Source organism: Alligator sinensis, unplaced genomic scaffold (assembly GCF_000455745.1).
Source record: "Alligator sinensis unplaced genomic scaffold, ASM45574v1 scaffold262_1, whole genome shotgun sequence".
Classification (NCBI taxonomy): Eukaryota; Metazoa; Chordata; order Crocodylia; family Alligatoridae; genus Alligator; species Alligator sinensis.
In genome coordinates this window covers 349,461-366,308 of record NW_005841904.1, presented here as the reverse complement: position 1 = coordinate 366,308, position 16,848 = coordinate 349,461, and the positions used below count along the sequence as shown (strand labels likewise).

At 43.7% G+C, this 16,848-nt stretch overlaps 1 protein-coding gene across 2 annotated transcripts in view; it reads right to left on the bottom strand.

Moving 5' to 3' along the window:
* The window catches only part of SCG5 (secretogranin V), a 59,274-nt gene that overhangs the window by 27,407 nt on the left and 15,019 nt on the right, over window positions 1-16,848 (bottom strand). The window lies entirely within an intron of this gene.

The window sequence follows — 16,848 nt, the reverse complement described above, 5'->3', positions numbered from 1 at the left end:
TAGCTTTTCCAGGAAATGTAGGCCAATATTTTTTTTTTTTAAATAGATGCTAGCCTCCAAATTCATGTTTAGGAATGTAACCTTGATGCAGTTCTTAAAAGTGCTAAGCACCAAGTTTACAGCCCCTTTGTAAGTCAAACCACTTTGGTACCTAAGCCTGGACTTCAGAATTTAACTTCAGGAAGTACTTTTGGAAAATCTTAATCCACAGTTTTTTTCTAAATACCTAAGGGATGAGTAAAAGAATGCAGAAATAAATATCTAATATTAGAGACAGTAATGGAGTTGAAAGACAATACCTACTGTATCATAGGTAATGTTACTGCTCATTGCATCTAGTAAGAATTGAGAAGTGGTAAAATAGCATACATAGTGCCAAAAAGACCGTGTCAGAGAAAAGAAATAGCACTCTTTTTAGGAATTTATAAATAAATTCAGTCCTAGGAAAGAAATAAAGATATATCTTGGCTATAAACTGATTACATGCTCGTCAGCTAAAAAAACATTGTGTCCATCTCTCATTCTGAATAATAAATCTAGTGTTTTTTCTAAAGTAATAAAAGCAAAACCAATTAAGGCTAAGTACAGGCATTCAAGAAGTCCATTGCAGAAGCACTCTAACTTTTGAGCTTTACTCTAAGCACCCAACCTAAATGGGGGTGCTCAGAGTTTGCCTGTGAAAGCAGCTGGGCCCAGGAGGCTCCTGCAGCCAGACCCTTGCACTGGATGTGGCTCTGCCCCACTCGCACTGTGTCCCACCTGCAGAGAGGCCAAGCCCAGAGCCAGGAGCCCCCCGAACCCAGTGTCCTGGCCTGGCCAGGCAGAGTCCCCTTGCAGGCAGAGCAGCTGTGGCCCACCCCTGCAGCTGAGCAGGCTGGGCCAGGCCCTACCTCAGGTGCTGCTGGGCACCCCAGCCCACCCACCGTGGCCTGAGTCTGTGGGACCCCAGGGCAGCCCTCACTTCCTGCACAGCCCCCAATCTCCTGCACAGCCTCTGCACCTCTTCCCTGCACCTGCTTCTCCCTGCACAGCCCAGACCCTGCCCCAAACACCCAGCCCCAGCACCTGGTGCCTTGGTGCTGCCCCTGCATAGGCGAGATGGGGCCTGGGCTCCCCCAGATCCAGGACCGTCAGGGAGGTCTGAGCGTCCCGGCCTTGGGGCTGCTGCTGATGTGTCAATGCCTCCCTCCGCAAGACACTGCCCTGGACCACGGGGCTTGAGTCACAGCCGGTAGCGGTGGGAGATGTAGGTGGCAAGGGGCATGCCCCTCTTTCTCTTTTTCCTTTTTTCTCTCTTCCTCTTCTCCTCTTTTTTCTCTCTCTCCTTTTTCTTTCTCTTCTTTCTCTCCCCTTTTCTTTTTTCTCTTTACCTCTATTTTTCTCTCTCTCTTCCCTCCTCTTTTTTCTTTCTGTTTCCCACTCATTTTCTCTCTCTCATCACAACATGCTTAACAAAAAAGAATACACAAGAACAAATGTAGTATATGAAGTTTTATTTATTGCCACCAGGTTTAGAATCTTTAGAAAACCTGGTATTTACTGTTAAAAAAAGCAACATACATGATTATTAACTATATTAATACGCAGTGTGTCCTGCCATGTACCCTCCCTCTGCCCCTGTTCTGTTTTTCTGGCATGCTGGCACTCCAGCACCTTACAAGATGGACACTGCAGTTTTTTTCAGCACTCCGGCCAAAAACCTTGCCTACCCCTGATCTAGGGCCTCCAGTCAGGCAATTCAACAGCAAGGCAATTCAACAGCACCTCCTCCCTACCAGTCATGGCCCAATCCAGTCTCACAGCCCCTGGTGACAGGAGTCTGTGGTACACAGCCTAAGATCAGAGGCTGTGACTGGAACTTATAGTGAAGAGGAGACATTTCAACAATGCCTCGTATGTACATCTTTCATTCGATCAACAGGTGTTAGGCCACACATCCTGAACTCTGCACCCTGGCAGTGAGAGCCAAGGGGCTGAGACAACAGTTCCTACGTGGGAATCCTTCCCTCATGTGTCCCTTTCCAAAAGTGGCAGGGAGAGAGGGAGGTCTGGTTTTTTTGTTTTGTTTTGGGTTTTTTTGTAGGACGAGAGGGGAATTTTCTTGTTCCTGCAGCAGTTGTCAGACACAGCTTTGGCATATCTCCTGTCCCTTACCTGGGGGTGCTCTCTGAAAAAAAACTGCTGTAGGCCTACCTCTGCTGCCGACTCCTCCAGAAGGGTCCCTCCAGGCAATTCCTCTACAACATTCCTGGTCCTGTTGGCATGTTCTTGGGGACAATACCCTGTTTTTGGTGAGGATATGGGAAAGGTCCTTGTAGAACTGCATGGTCTGCCCCTGGCCCCTAGACTACTTTCTAGAGTCAAGCATGTGGTAATAGTCCTCCCCGTCGACACGGTCTCAGCAAGGAACTGCTTCCAGTCTCAGCTGCAATCCCCTTGCCTGCATCTGCTGGGCGACATGCTTGAAGATGTCTGTGATTCAATACCCTATCTGGAGCTGGTGCTGGATGTCCTCCTCACCCCAGATGGCGATGAGATCCTTTATTTCCTCATAGTGCCATTTCTGCGCCAGGGGTTAACTCATAGCAGTGGCTGGTCCAGTTTTGTCCATGGCGGTGTCCACTGGGGTGTCAGTATCCATGGGCGGGTGATGGTCTGGCTGCAAGGGGAGCGGGTGGAAGGTTGGATGGAAGCAGTGGTGGATGCGCAAAAATGAGGTTTAGGGCATGTGATTCTCACTCTTTCTTCAGGGGCTTAGGGCCACTGCTCCTGCTCTACCTGGGCTTGGCTGCTCAGGTCACCTCCACAAGCTCAAATTTCCCAGACACCCTATGATTCTGGCAACACCACACACCATGCCCAGGTTGCAAAATTCAAAGGTCCTCAACCCTTAACCAAGGAGGCAGCTGGCCAATGCCCCACATGGTCCTGAAGGTTCCAGGGGTGTCTGTCAGCTCGCTCCAGCTTGGAGGTTCACTGTCCCCCTGCCCCCTCCCCCTCCCACAACCACATCACCCTCAACTAGCTAGTTGATCATTTATTAAGTAGATGGTCAATGAGGAAGAAGATGGGAAGTCAATCCACATTGAATGAGAATGAAGCACATGGCAGGAGCCTTCCCTCTGAAGAAGCTAGAAAATAGGTAAGTATTTAGGGCCTAACCCACCCACCCTTTTTCTTCACACCCTTGTAAAATGGAGGATGTTAGTGGAGTGGATTCTATTACTGGCATGTTATGAATTTCAACCCCAAATAGGACTTGCCAAATGTTATTAGATTTCCTTTTTTTTCCACTTCCACCTTTTCTTTCCCCATCCCATAACTGGCACGGTATAAAATCCCTGTTTTTAGATTTCAATATAAATATACATATTACAAATGAGACTACACTAGGCACCACACTGTCAAGTGGTTGTTTTGCATTATTACAAATTTATTTTTATATTTGAAAAAGAAATAAATCAATCTGGATATGCAGTTTATAAACTGAAGCAAGGCAGAAAGTTGAGATGACTCATAGGGGCAGATGCGGTATTGAAAGGAATGTGATTTTAAAAGGAAGAAGATTACAGAGGTCTGAGACAGAGATAAGAAGAAAACCTCTCCTCTCATTACTTTCCATCATCTGGAAATGTAACCTTTCAAGAACAGACATAAAAGTAGAACTATTGTAGTGCTGGAACCAAAAGCATATGCCAGGTTCAGATCTAAGACTAATACAAACACTCCCCCATGCACCTAAATTGAAGTTTCATATTTATCTATTCTCTACGTGAAAGTGATTTTTGAATGAACTAAACAAGTCCAGAGAGGTTTTGGTTCAGAGTTGAGAATTAACCTAAGTGTGAGGCAAGCACAAACTTGGTTTGAGCAAGACACTGTTTACATCAGGACATTACAAAATACTTCCGAGTGTAAGCGGCTGCTTACTACATCGGATGCTTCTGAAATCACTTTGGAGAATGCAGGATGGCAAGTAAATATAATGGATTGTAGATACTGAGAACAAGAAATACAGTTTACTTTTTTGTTACTTTTTTCCCCACAAAAGCCTTCAGATGGAGTAAGAGGAGTCCTTTCCTTTTTGTGTCCTTGTGACAAGGCATTTAGCAGATCCACTGGAATCTGACAGGGCCACGGCATGAGCAGTTCTGTGATGGACTCATACTTGTGATCTCCAGGCTGTCAACTTTGCATCTTAGTGTCCATACCACCCAAATCCCCAGAAAGTGGAGTGTTATTAAAATATTTTAGGCAAGATTTTGCTTCCTAATTTACACCCACACACATAACTGGCTCTTATTCTTATTTTCTTTGCAGGTGAATTAGTGAAGCTGCTGAGCTCTGATAAGCTTCAGTTGGCTTCATTCACCCCTGAATGTGCTGTCTTCTCACTCCCCATTTCCCCAAATTGTAGTATTTCTGCATACTTGTAATGCTCTTAATGATTACCCAGCTCAGACAATTTCTCTAATGCATTGCAAGAAGACAAAATAAAGGCAGGCTAGAGATGTAAAAACTCAATCCTGCTCCACTTGAAATCAATGGAAACTTACCCCAATTTTAGATTTAAATATGTTACTATATTATAAACTTTCATATGACTGAAAGACTGTGAGAAAAATTTAATCTAATTGCCATGAGTGCAAACATTCAATGCTTTTTAAAACCTTCAAAGGCAGGCAAGGTTATTTGGGTAGATGCGATAGCTTTTATTGGACCAGCTAAATAGTTGGAAAAACGTTCTCTCCAAACTTTTGGGCACAAACTCTCTCCTAATGCCTGCGGAAGGGTGTTTGTGCCTGAAAGTTTGGAGAGAACGTTTTTCCAACTATTTAGTTGGTCTAATAAAAGCTATCACATCTACCCAAAGAACTTTGCCTGCCTATGTCCTTAGATCAACACAGATATGACCAACAGCCTTAAAACCTTCAAACAATTTCTTGGTAAACAGTGTATTGTCCTGGGCCATGGGATCAAGTGTCCTGCAAACATACAATGCCTCCAGTTGGCTGGTAATGTTAGGATGCCAGCTAGTAAGGCAATTAAAAAAAGAACTGATGAAATACTGACACAGTACTAAATACATGATAAGTCCTAAGTTCTCCTTTCTGGCACATGAGCTAGCAAGTGAGACAACCTGACTGCCTCCATTCACCACTCTCTAGGGATTAAGGAGAGTGACCCTGTTTGTCTGGTGGCTTGCAAAATTCTGTACAGATTTTAGGAAATATACTGGATTCAGAAGGAAAGATCAAATCACTCCTCCTTTTACAGGCAGCACATTATAAGGGCAGGGAAAGAACTTCCTCTCCTCCCACTGAAGAAGATGAGGTGTTTCCTAAGAGGAACATCATAGACACTGAGTTGCAGAGGGGTGGGTTGTTTGTTGTTTTTTTTTTGATTGCTGAGTGGGTCTAAGAAAGGAATGCTACATTAAGGCTAACAAGACCATTGGATATTATTATTCATACAGCCAGGAAAAGAAAAAACTGAACAATGGTAACTAATAAAATAAACAACGTGGGAGCTTGACAAAAGCTATATATCTATGGAACTCCCAGCAGCATACTTCAAACTCTGTACTGAACCAGCTTTCTACCAACTTCACATGGTTCCAATTCATTAATCAAATGACCAGGATTATTAGAAATTGGCTTCAAGACACGAGAACAGAGAAACACACTCTGCTTCTTTATGGGCCATTTAATTCATCCAACGTTTTTGGGACTTTGCGCCCATGAGCTGGACTCATGGGATTCTGATCCTGTCTCCTGTATTGAACACAGGCAGTATAAGTGCTTCTTACAATCTACATTTTACACATGCATTTGGTTCCCCTAGACACGTCAGAAAGCAGTGATGCTACATGTGCACAGGTGTGCTGACGTACATTTTGGGCATGTTCAAGTACACTCTTACTTCCATTAGGGAACTTGCCCATTGCTAGAAATCAGTGCAGATGAATCAGTTCTTAAGACAGGTTAACTGCGAGACAAAACAAAACAGCAGCACACCCACATTCAGCACTAGCTTACCTGCACTCACGACAATAAGCAATAAAAGAAATTCAGCAATAAGCAATTTTTTGTGTGTGGAAGGATCTATGCTGCCCAGAGGGAGGACATGGGTGGGCCTGGGGACAGAGGCTTCACTGACTCTTGCCAGGGATAGTCTGGGGTTGGGCCCGACCCACTGCTTGGGCAGAGAGGAGCTCTGGCCTAGGCTAGACCATTGCCCCACGAGGGAGGGTGAGAAGAGTGCTGCAATGCTTCAAGGGATGCCAGGTCATGATGGGACCATACCAGGTCCAGGAGACTGACCATGAGTCATAGATGCATAGGTTGTAAGTCCAGAAGGGACCTCGGAAGATCATCGGGTCCAGCCCCCTGCACCAAGCAGGAAAGATAACTGGGGGTCAGGTGATCCCAGCAAGGTGACTATCTAGTCTCCTTTTGAAGATTTCCAGGGTAGGTGACTGCACCACCTCTGGAGGGAGCTTATTCCAGTCTGGACACCCTGACTGTGAAGAAGTTTTTCCTAATGTTGAGCCTGAATTGATCTTCTAGGAGTTTGTGGCTATTACTCCTGGTTTTCCTCCCGGGTGCCCTGGTGAACAGCTGCTCACCAAGTCCTTGATGTACTCCCCTAGAGTAGCAGTAAGCTGCTACCAGGTCTCCTCTCAGGCTTCTTTTCCTCAGGCTGAAGAGTCCCAGATCCCTCAGCCCTTCCTCATATGGCTTGCCTTTTAAGACTCTGACCATGTGGGTGGTTCTTCTTTGGACTCTCTCTAACTTGTCCACATCCTTGTTAAAGTGTGGTGCCCAGAACTGGACACAGTACTCCAGCTGCAGTCTCACCCGTGCTGAGTAGAGCAGAAGAATCGCTTCCTTGGCTTTCCTGGAGATGCATCGATTCATGCATGCTAGAGTATTATTTGCCCTGCTGGCTACAGCATCACACTGCTGGCTCATTCATACTGTGGTCCATTATTACCCCCAGGTCTCTTTCATTCGTGGTGCTAGTCAGTTTGGTGCTGCCAAGCCTGTAGGGGTGTTGAGGGTTGCTCGTCCCAAGGTGGAGCATGTTACATTTCTCTACACTGAATTTCATCAGGTTCCAATCCACCCAACTTGCTAGCCTGTCTAGGTTTGCCTGTAACTGTAGCCTATCTTCAAGCATGACCACACTTCCCCCATAACTTGGTGTCATCTGCGTACTTGGCCAGTGAGCTGTTCACCCCAACCAAATGGTTAATAAAGATGTTGAAAAGTACTGGACCAAGCACCAATCCCTGCGGGAAACTGCTGCCCACTTCTCGCCAGGATGACACAGATCCATTCACTACGACGATCTGGGTCCTATCCTGCAACCAGTTTCTCACCCACTTGACTGTCTCGGAGTTAAGCCCACAATCCTCCAATTTTCTCATGAGGACATTGTGGGATAATAGATCAAAAGCCTTTTGGAAGTCTAGGTATCCAATGTCAACCTGTTCTCTTGTGTCCAGGTGGTGAGTTACTTGGTCATAGAAGGAGATGAGGTTGGTAAGGCAAGACCTGCCTGCGATGAAGCCATGCTGGCTGTCATTCAGAATCTTACCTTCTGCAAGCTTATCGCAGATAGATTCCTTGATGAACTTTTCTAGGATTTTCCCTAGGATGGAAGTTAGGCTGATCGGCCTATAGTTAGCTGGGTCCTCCCTCCTGCACTTCTTGTGGATGGGCACAACAGAGGCCCTCTTCCAGTCCTCGGGGACTTTTCTGGAGCTCCATGAATTGTGGAAGAATTTTGCCAGAGGTTCCACAGTGACTTCAGCCAGCTCCTTCAGCACTTTTGGACGAAGATCATCCGGTCTTGCTAACTTGTATACATCTAATTTTATTAACTGGTCATACACCGATTCTACGGCAATAGTAGGAAGGCAATTATTCCTACCGTGCTCATCTGGTACTCTACCTGGTGAGCTTTTCCCCTTGGTCCAGTGAAAGACTGAGGCAAAGTAGTCATTCAGGAGTTCAGCTTTCTCCTGGGTGCTGGTTACCAGCTCTCCTGAGTTGTTGAACAATGGCCCCACACTCCCATTTGTTTTCCTCCTGTTCCCTATGTACCTAAAGGAGAACTTCTTGTTGTCCTTGATTCCCATTGCTAATCTATCTTATCTGTTCCCTGCAAGTGCAGGCCATCGTGGAATAGTCCTCCTTGGGGCCCACCCCAAACTTCCATTATTTATAAGCCACTTTCTTCTTTCTTAAAAGGACCGTGATTTCCTTGTTTAGCCAAGAGGGCTTCCCAGACCTTCTGTTACCTGTCCTCCATGTGGGAATGGACTTCCTTTGTGCTTCAAGGATCATGTCCTTAAGAAACAACCACTCTTCATACACACTTTTCTCCTTCAGTCCCTGGTCCCTCAGCACTTGCCCTAGTCATGATGGGATGTGGTACAGATTTTTGTTATGGTACTCTAACCTACAGCACTGAAGTCTGATAGCACATCCATCCAGGGTCATCTTAGAGTGGGATCTGCCATTTTTACCATGCTCTATGGGCCCTGGCCATCTGTTCAGTTATGGTGGTAGAACACTTTCTACTACCTACTGTGCAGTAAGTGTAACTTCTGTACTGGCCTAAGATCCCAAATTGTTACTAGTATGTTTATGTACAAACACATTCTAAAGGCACATTAAAGCATTTAGCAGTTTTCCTCCTTCTCTGACTTAATTAATTCTGAGTATAGGATTCTTTATTTCCCCTGAAGCATAGCATCACTGACTGGTTAATAAAGCACTTGTAATCACCAATATTCATAAAGGAGAAGCACCTACTATTAAGTATGTGTAGCTTGTAGTATCCATGTAACGTGGCAGGATACTAGAAAACAGGGAAGTTAGTAGGTCAAAGCATATCACCTCATACCCTTGGGAGAACTTGCAGAGGACTCTCCCAAGTAAATTGTTTTGTCAGGTTCTGAATTGCACAAGGAAAGCATCAGCAGTTTGGAGGATCAAGACAGACACAAAAGGCAAAGATTTTCCTCTGCAGCTTGAACGGACATGACTGACTGATAGTCAGGTATTAACCTGGGATCTGAAGAGGAGCCTGCAATGTGCTACACTCTTCCTTGCCTTTTTCCCCAATCATAAACCCATATAATCCCATTTCATCTGTGGAGCTGTCATCATTGAATAGAAGGAGCTTCCATAACAGTTAGAGAAATGTCACAAAGCTAAGTCCTGGGTTCACCCCCTCAATACTTCTCCATACATAGGAGCCAACTCTGAGTGCTCTGGGGCTCAAGCACACACCAAAAAAGAAAAAAAAAAGAAATAAAAATGAGCAGGTGCTATGCTATGCTACCCACAGAGCCATGTTTGCAGATGTATAAAAACAAAAAACAAAAAATGCACTTTTTTGGAAGCAGTAGCATATTATACATGCTGCAGAGCCAGGTTGAAGTAAAGATTAGGTACTTCAGTGGGGCTTTTTGGCTCTTGGCTAAAACTGATTCAATCAGCTAGTATATAAAAGCGCCAAAAAGTCCCACTAAAGTGTCTGATCATTACAGACAGTGCAGAGTCAGGTTGAAGTAATGTGCTGCCTCTTCTGGGCATGTGCAGGGCTCGGCACTGCTTTATGCCGGGTTATTTTTTTTACATCTGTAAGCACCCACCCACAAAAACCAAAGTAGGTGCCAATGTCTCCATACACAGATCCATCCATTTTGTTCTCATTTACTGGCCAGCAGTATCTAGTCTTCCAAAAAATATTGAAATATTTGAGTGTTGACGTGATGATGTCCAGGAGATATGCAAGAGGCAAGAATTCCTGTGGGTGATATCTTTTATTGAGCTAACTATATGGTTGGTATAGACACAAGCAAGCTTTTGGGTATGAGAGGCCTGAAAGCTTGTCTATGTCTATACCAACCATAAAGTTGGTCTAATTAATTATATTACTCACAAAAATCTCATCTCTGATGCAATGTTTGAGAGGTTTTCTAATTGTTATTCTCCATTGTTACTTTGAATTTCAGATAAATAAAAACAACTTAAATTTCTGGCTCAAGTTATCTCTGGCACCCACACATGAAGCAGCTTTGGGGCCAAATGGGCTCAGTTTTTAAAAACTAACTACATTCACGTAGACTTGAACAAATCACTTAGCATTTCTGCCATCAGTTGGTTGAACTGAGTGCTAAATTGAGACAGTTCAGCCAGTTGCCAGATATTAGCAATTAATTTGCATCATACTCTATCAATTTAAATTTTGCAAAAAACATTATTAGATTCTTCTCAGCTATATCAAGTCTCTTTGTCTGTAACCCAATTGCCTAATATTGCATTTTACAGACACACAGCAAACACAAAAAACTGATCGTATGAAAAGTTCCCAGTTTTGAGTTATGATTTTTTTTTTACTTGACAATGAGATTTTTACTAGAAACATAATATATCTAAATCTATAAAGTTTATTGTACATTTATGATCTGTAGCCAAAACAGAAATTATATTTGCAAGGGTTACATAGCTTCATAAAAATGCTTATGGGGATGTGGTCAAAGGAGTTTAAGAGAGCTGTCTTGTGACATCTAGTGTGTATCATGAAACAATTTTTGGGCAGAGATCCTTCATATGAAGATGGACTGCACATAGGTACTTAAAAGCACATTGTAACTCTGCTGTAAACTACAGAACCACATAATCAATAAGTGTTTGTATATCCTATATACAGTTTGGTTCACAGGGGGACCATCTGTCAGATACAAGCGTATCTACACTTGTACGTGGCACAGACCTCCTGGCACCAAAGTTCTGTCCATAAAGAAAACAGAGGTACTTAGCAGGCTCCAGCATACTATATTATATCAAAGCTTAAGTTGTCTGCCAAAAATTCAGTTGACTGAGTACAAAACAATATTTTATATTAATCTAAAGAATTGTTTCCTTTCAGTATAACCATTCAAGGGTATTTTTTTTCCTTCCTTCTTTCCAGATTTTAAGACAACAGCACCTGTTTCAGGACTATATTTTTGCTCACTTGTGTGATTTAATAGCATTTGCAAAGTTCATTCCTTATAAGCCATGATGTATTCATTAAAGACTGGACTGGTAAAAATGACATGCTCCAAGTATACCAGTTAGCTATACTTGATCTGAGCCTTCAGGAGGCCAAGAAGCTATTTTTATATTTTAATTCACAAATTCACACAAGTTTAGTGCAAAAACTCAGTCAAAAACAAACATTGCAGCTACTCAGTCAAAGTACTGTGACTTACACCTATACATAATCATCCTGAAAAGACAGTATTAAAAACTCTGGTCTTGAATCTGCACCAAGACTTGAGGTACTGACTAGAAGTTAAGGCAAAAGAAAAATCAATGAAATATTAAAGAAAACATTCCTAATGATGAGATCTATTACACATCCAATGCCAGCACCACTGCTTGATTTATTTGCTAAAGCACTGGAAAATTGTAGTATGTGGAAAAATTCTGCACTAGCAGAGCAGGTACATTAGGGCTAGGGACAGACATTACACATAAACCAGTTTAAGTGATCATAAACTGGTTTAAACCTGTAACAGAACAGATGTTCAGTGCACATAAACTGGTTTGAAAATGGCTGAAACTGGTTTGAGATAAATCTGGTTTAATGTAGTAGCAGACTCAACTGATTTGGGTCAAACCAGTTTATGGAATGTCTGTCCCAGACCCCTTCCTGGTTTAAGTTAAATCAGACTCCCCCAGCATCCCAGCATTCTGTCTGGGCTGGGCAGGGCTCCCTGGCTGCAGCTCCAGCAGAGAGATGCAGGCACAGCAGCATCTGCCTGGCTTCCTCCTGCTCTGCCCCTCCCCTCACCACTCCCTGCTAAACAGAGATCCCCTCTCCTCTCTGCCTTACACAGACTCCTCAGCATTAGCAAGCAGACCACATGCTGGCTACAGTCTGTGCTGTGGCAGACAGCAGTGTCATCTTAGGGCTGTTTGGAGCTAATCAACAGCTCAGCTGGTAATGTCCCTCCATTTCTTCTTTGTTTAAGAAGAGCTTGAACTAATGAGAGAGGTTGTCTGTTTTCTGATGAGGTGATAAATGCTGATAACAGAGCTGATAGATCCTCTATTATCAAGGAGGGGAGGGAACCCCTCCCTAATCCTGTTGGGGCCTGGCCACACCCCCCCCCCCTCAGCTCAGCTCTATGGAAGAGAAGGGAGGACTGCTGTAGCACCCCCAGCTTCTAGCCTGAGCCACTGCAGGCAGCCTGCATGTCTGGGATGTCAGTGCAGTTACAAAGTGATTTAGCCTAGCCAAGTTAGACTAACCTGCAAAGATTGAATCAATTCAGGCTCACACTTTTTGCATGCGTGTCCCTAGCCCAGATGAATTTATAGGTCTCATCTGCAATTATTATGATTCTCTGGAATTACTTTTGTATACCACAGCCCTCTAACAGAGAGAGTAAGTTAGATCTATTCACAAGTATTTTATTTCTCTCTGCAGGGTAGAGCCATTGTTACAGGTTCCATGGACCAAGCTCTATTTTAAACTCAGCTTTAACTTTCCAACACCACATTTTTGCAGCTAGCTGCTGACACTAGGCTCTGTTTGCAAGCAGTCAGGAATTGCTGAGGGAGAGGTGGGGGGAACAGCCATGCAATTCTGGGAGTTTTTTAAACTATTTCCCTAGCTACTACCGCTATCCCAGCTAGAGATAGTCAGACAATATCCACAAACCTCAACTGATTAAAAACAGAAATAAAATTGTACAATTTGCTGTAACAGGCTGTTAGTGAAACACACCCTCTATGGGTGGGAGGACAGCACAACTCTGCTCTAAAAAGAACCGCAAAGTGCAATAATTTTCCTATAACAATACTGAACGCTTGCGCCATACCACATACCAGTTGGAATTTCCTTTAGCCTGTTAAGTGCTTATTGCTGCTGCCCATTTACTGGTAACACAACCCAAAATTGAACTAAGTGTGCAGTCAGGAGCAATGACGCCTGTCAGTTACAAGAAGGGAACGTTGCCTTCAGACAAGTCAACTTAAAGCAACAAATTTTCATCTTCTGTTCCAAAATGCAAAATGACTGCAGCACTTATGAAAATAAATAGAGAGAACAATTAAGAAAAGAAGTGGTCTGGCCCATGCTAGGAATCTAAGACAACAAAATGGATCATGAACACCAGTAGTGGGTACATAAATTCCAGATGCAAATGAAAGCCTTTAAAAAACCTTTACTTCCAGACTTTTGTTAGATGCCCGAGTTTCTCTCAGACATGTTCAAGTTCTAGTTGGATGCAGTGAGAAGGGAAATGGCCAGGGAGCTGATTGCACCCTCATAATCTTGAGATACCCATCCCCAGAGCAAGGAAGATCCATCAAGGAACGTTCTAAGTCACCCTAGTGATGCAAGGTCCTCAAGGGACTTAGTGCCAGTGGAAGATCAGGTATATCAGCGATTTGCTCTGCCGCTTGCTCCCTGTCAACTCCCTAACATTGTTCTATAGGAGGTGACATAAGTTACACAGTTTTCAGTTATTTTATCCTTTTTGCTAATTCAGTAAATCTAAAATCTCTCTGTCTTTCTCAGTGTCCAAAGCTGGAATGTCCTTGAAAAGCACAATCTTCACCTCTCCTGAAAGACAGACCCAGGACAGGAAACATAAACAGCACACAAAAGATAGTATGTTCTGTGAAGTACCCCCTTTCCACAAAAATTGCTGGTCGAGAAAATAAAGACTGGAGGGGCTGGAGAGATCACAGGAGGACCATGAATTTAAGGATAATATGCTGCAGGACAATCAGAAGTATAGGAAGATGCACCAAAACACCAGGTAGCTCTTTAGGCAATAAACCAAGATGATGCAAACTATTAAGCAGCAAAGTATTCAAACTTCTCCTCTACAGCTTCCTTTGCATCTGATGAAGAGTTACAAGTCTGCCTACCAGTACACCCTGTCTACTGCAAGGAGTAGCAGCATCCTTAGAATGCAATCTTTGTAAAATCATTAAACTATTTGTACTAAAAACTTCCATATATATTTTTTTTTATTTTTTTTTTTTAATTCTAGCACACTAAATGCATTTCCTAGAGTTTTAGAAGAAAAGTTACTGAACTTTTGGCATTGACTCAATTTTATTCCTTATTTTAACAGGACACAGTAAAAATATTTCTTAAGACATAAAATGGGTTAATTGTGAAATGGTATCACCCACACTTTCCTCATGAAGAATTTATAGTGGTAGCTCTACACACAATAAAAAGAAACAGTATTATACTTCATCACATAGCATTAAGGTGATTCTTAACCACTCCCCCAGCAGAGCAGCTCCTTTTAGGAGCAACTGCCCTATTAGGATCATATGAAAGTAGGGCTGGAAGGGATATCATGATGCTCAGCGCAGGATCATTTCTGACTAAACCATCCCAGTTATAAGTGTGTGTTTAACCCAGGGGTGGGTAAAATACAGCTCACAGGCCAGATCTGCCCCACCAAGGAATTTTATCTGGCTCGTGGCAGGTCCCACCCAGCCCAGGCCATAGTGCATGAAGCTGGTCTGGCCCCCCCAGGTGGGGTAGGAGCATTGTGACACCCAGATTCAGCTTCCCAGCAGCCCCTGCGACACTGGCTCTCTGTTCAGCTGCTGCTAGTCCACCCTGCACTGGGGGGGCACCAGAAGGGGCAGGTGGGAATGATCCCCATAGAGACTGGTCTCAGACCAGTGAGCAGGATGTGCTCATTTGGATGGATGGGATGGGGCTGGGAGCAGGACAGGCAGGCAGGGCCAGGGCCAGGATTGTGGGGCAATAACAGTGCAGAGTCTGGGGCCTGGGGCAGAGCCATGATCTGCTCCCCACACGTCCCCAAGACAGAGCCACAATCCTCCTCTCATGTCCCTGCCCACTGAACTGGACCCTACCCTGGACCCCGGCCCCAAGCTGTTAGCGTCCCCTGGCAGCTGTGCAGTGTGTGGCAGCAAAATTGGAAGTGCTGTTGCCCCCCCCCTGCTTCTCCATGTTGCTGCCGCGTACCCCCTGGGGCCTTCCCAAGTACCCCCAAGGGTTTGTGTACCCTTGGTCTAATCTATTAGTAAAACTACATCATCAACCACAACACACTCACAAGGCATAACATCCTACCTTGCCAAAGATGAAGCCAGGGGACAGCAGCAGCCAAATGCCCTGCTGCTATGAGAGCTGTTAAAATATGCTCGAGAGATCCAAGGAAGATGGTCACACCCCCTGCTACAGAGCAAACCTCTCCCCCCACCAATCTATACCAGTCTAACCCTGGGGTAAAATTTCTTTCTGACTCCAAATTCAGTGGTCAGTCTGACCCTTAGTAGAGAGGCAAGATCTTCTAGCCAGGAACGTCTGGGTTTAAAGTCCCAGCAGGAGCACTGGCATACCCCAGTCAATATCCCCAGCCTTTTCTGCAGACAGCACCATATGCTCCTAAGGAAGACAATCAACACTTTGTTGTACATCATGGTGCACTGGGGACAATTCAGTGTGCAAGTCTCCCAGGTATTGATGCTAATATTGTATTTCTTCAGACTGGCCTTCAAGGTGTCGTCCTCTTCTTTTTCCCACCTTTAAAAACCGTGACCACTGGTGAGCTGGGAGTACAAGACCTGTTTTGGAAGCTGGTTGTCAGATACCCTTACGATATTCAGAGGTGATGGTATCTGCTTGAGCCAGAATGCTGACATTCATTGTTCTGCCCTGTCAACTGATAGGGAGGATTTTCTGAAGACATCACTGATGGTAACATTCAAAGCTTTCAGACATTTTTGAAATGTTGCCCATGTTTCATACCCATACAATAGGGTAGGTATGAGAAGAAGATGAGTAGACAAGGAGTTTTGTTTGGATCCTGATGTCATGATCTAAGACACAATTTTGGAGATGTCCAAAGGCAGGACGAGTAGATTTTACTCATTACTGAATATTGTCATCTACGTTTATACTTTTTGGGAAAGGTGGATACCCAGGTAGGGGAAATGCTCAACATTCTCCGAGGCTCATCCTCTAACTGTGTTGTGTGGAGGAGCAGCTCCTCAGTTTGGGATGGGTTATAAAAAAAATCCTGTTTTTTGTGATGTTGACAGAGAGTTCAAGCACGGTGTGTCACCAGGAACACAGCCTTCAGAAACAATTAAGACTGATCACAGCAGATCTACACCGCAATATGATCCTACCAGAGTGCTTGTTTCTCAGGCCCAGGATATGCCATTCAATGTAGTTTAACTTGTCAGTGAATTGCAACAACCTACTATTGTTATTCACTCTCTAAATCATCTATCATTCTCCTCAAAGTGGCCTGTCATCTACATCAAATTACTCATGACTATGGTGACAATGCTCATTTAAATTCTGCAAATAAAGAAGCGCAGTAAAGACGCTGCTGATGCACTTCTTATGAGATGCACAGGCATTCCCTGTCTAATAGAAGTTTTAATAGCTCAGAAACTTCCATTCAGCTGTCACAGTTTCAACCTATGCCATAGCATAACCAAGAAGAGAAAGACTCTAAATCACAATTAGCCATTTCCCAACATTTCTATTTTTCAAAATAAATAACCAACCACTTTCTTTACAGAAAATTGGGTTAAAATCTAGTAGGCAGAATGAACACAAATTAGAAGCAAATATAAAAAGGTAGAACTCCTACTACAGATGCCTAAAGGTTTATTTTGTTTGTATAAGAGCAAACCACATAAAAAATAAAAAATTAAATCCACAGCTGCTCAGCAGAATTTAATCAGTTATTCAGGAATAGGCTTTGCACTCTTATGGGTGGTGTTCACTGCTAAATAAAATGTAGAATTAATATTATAGTCA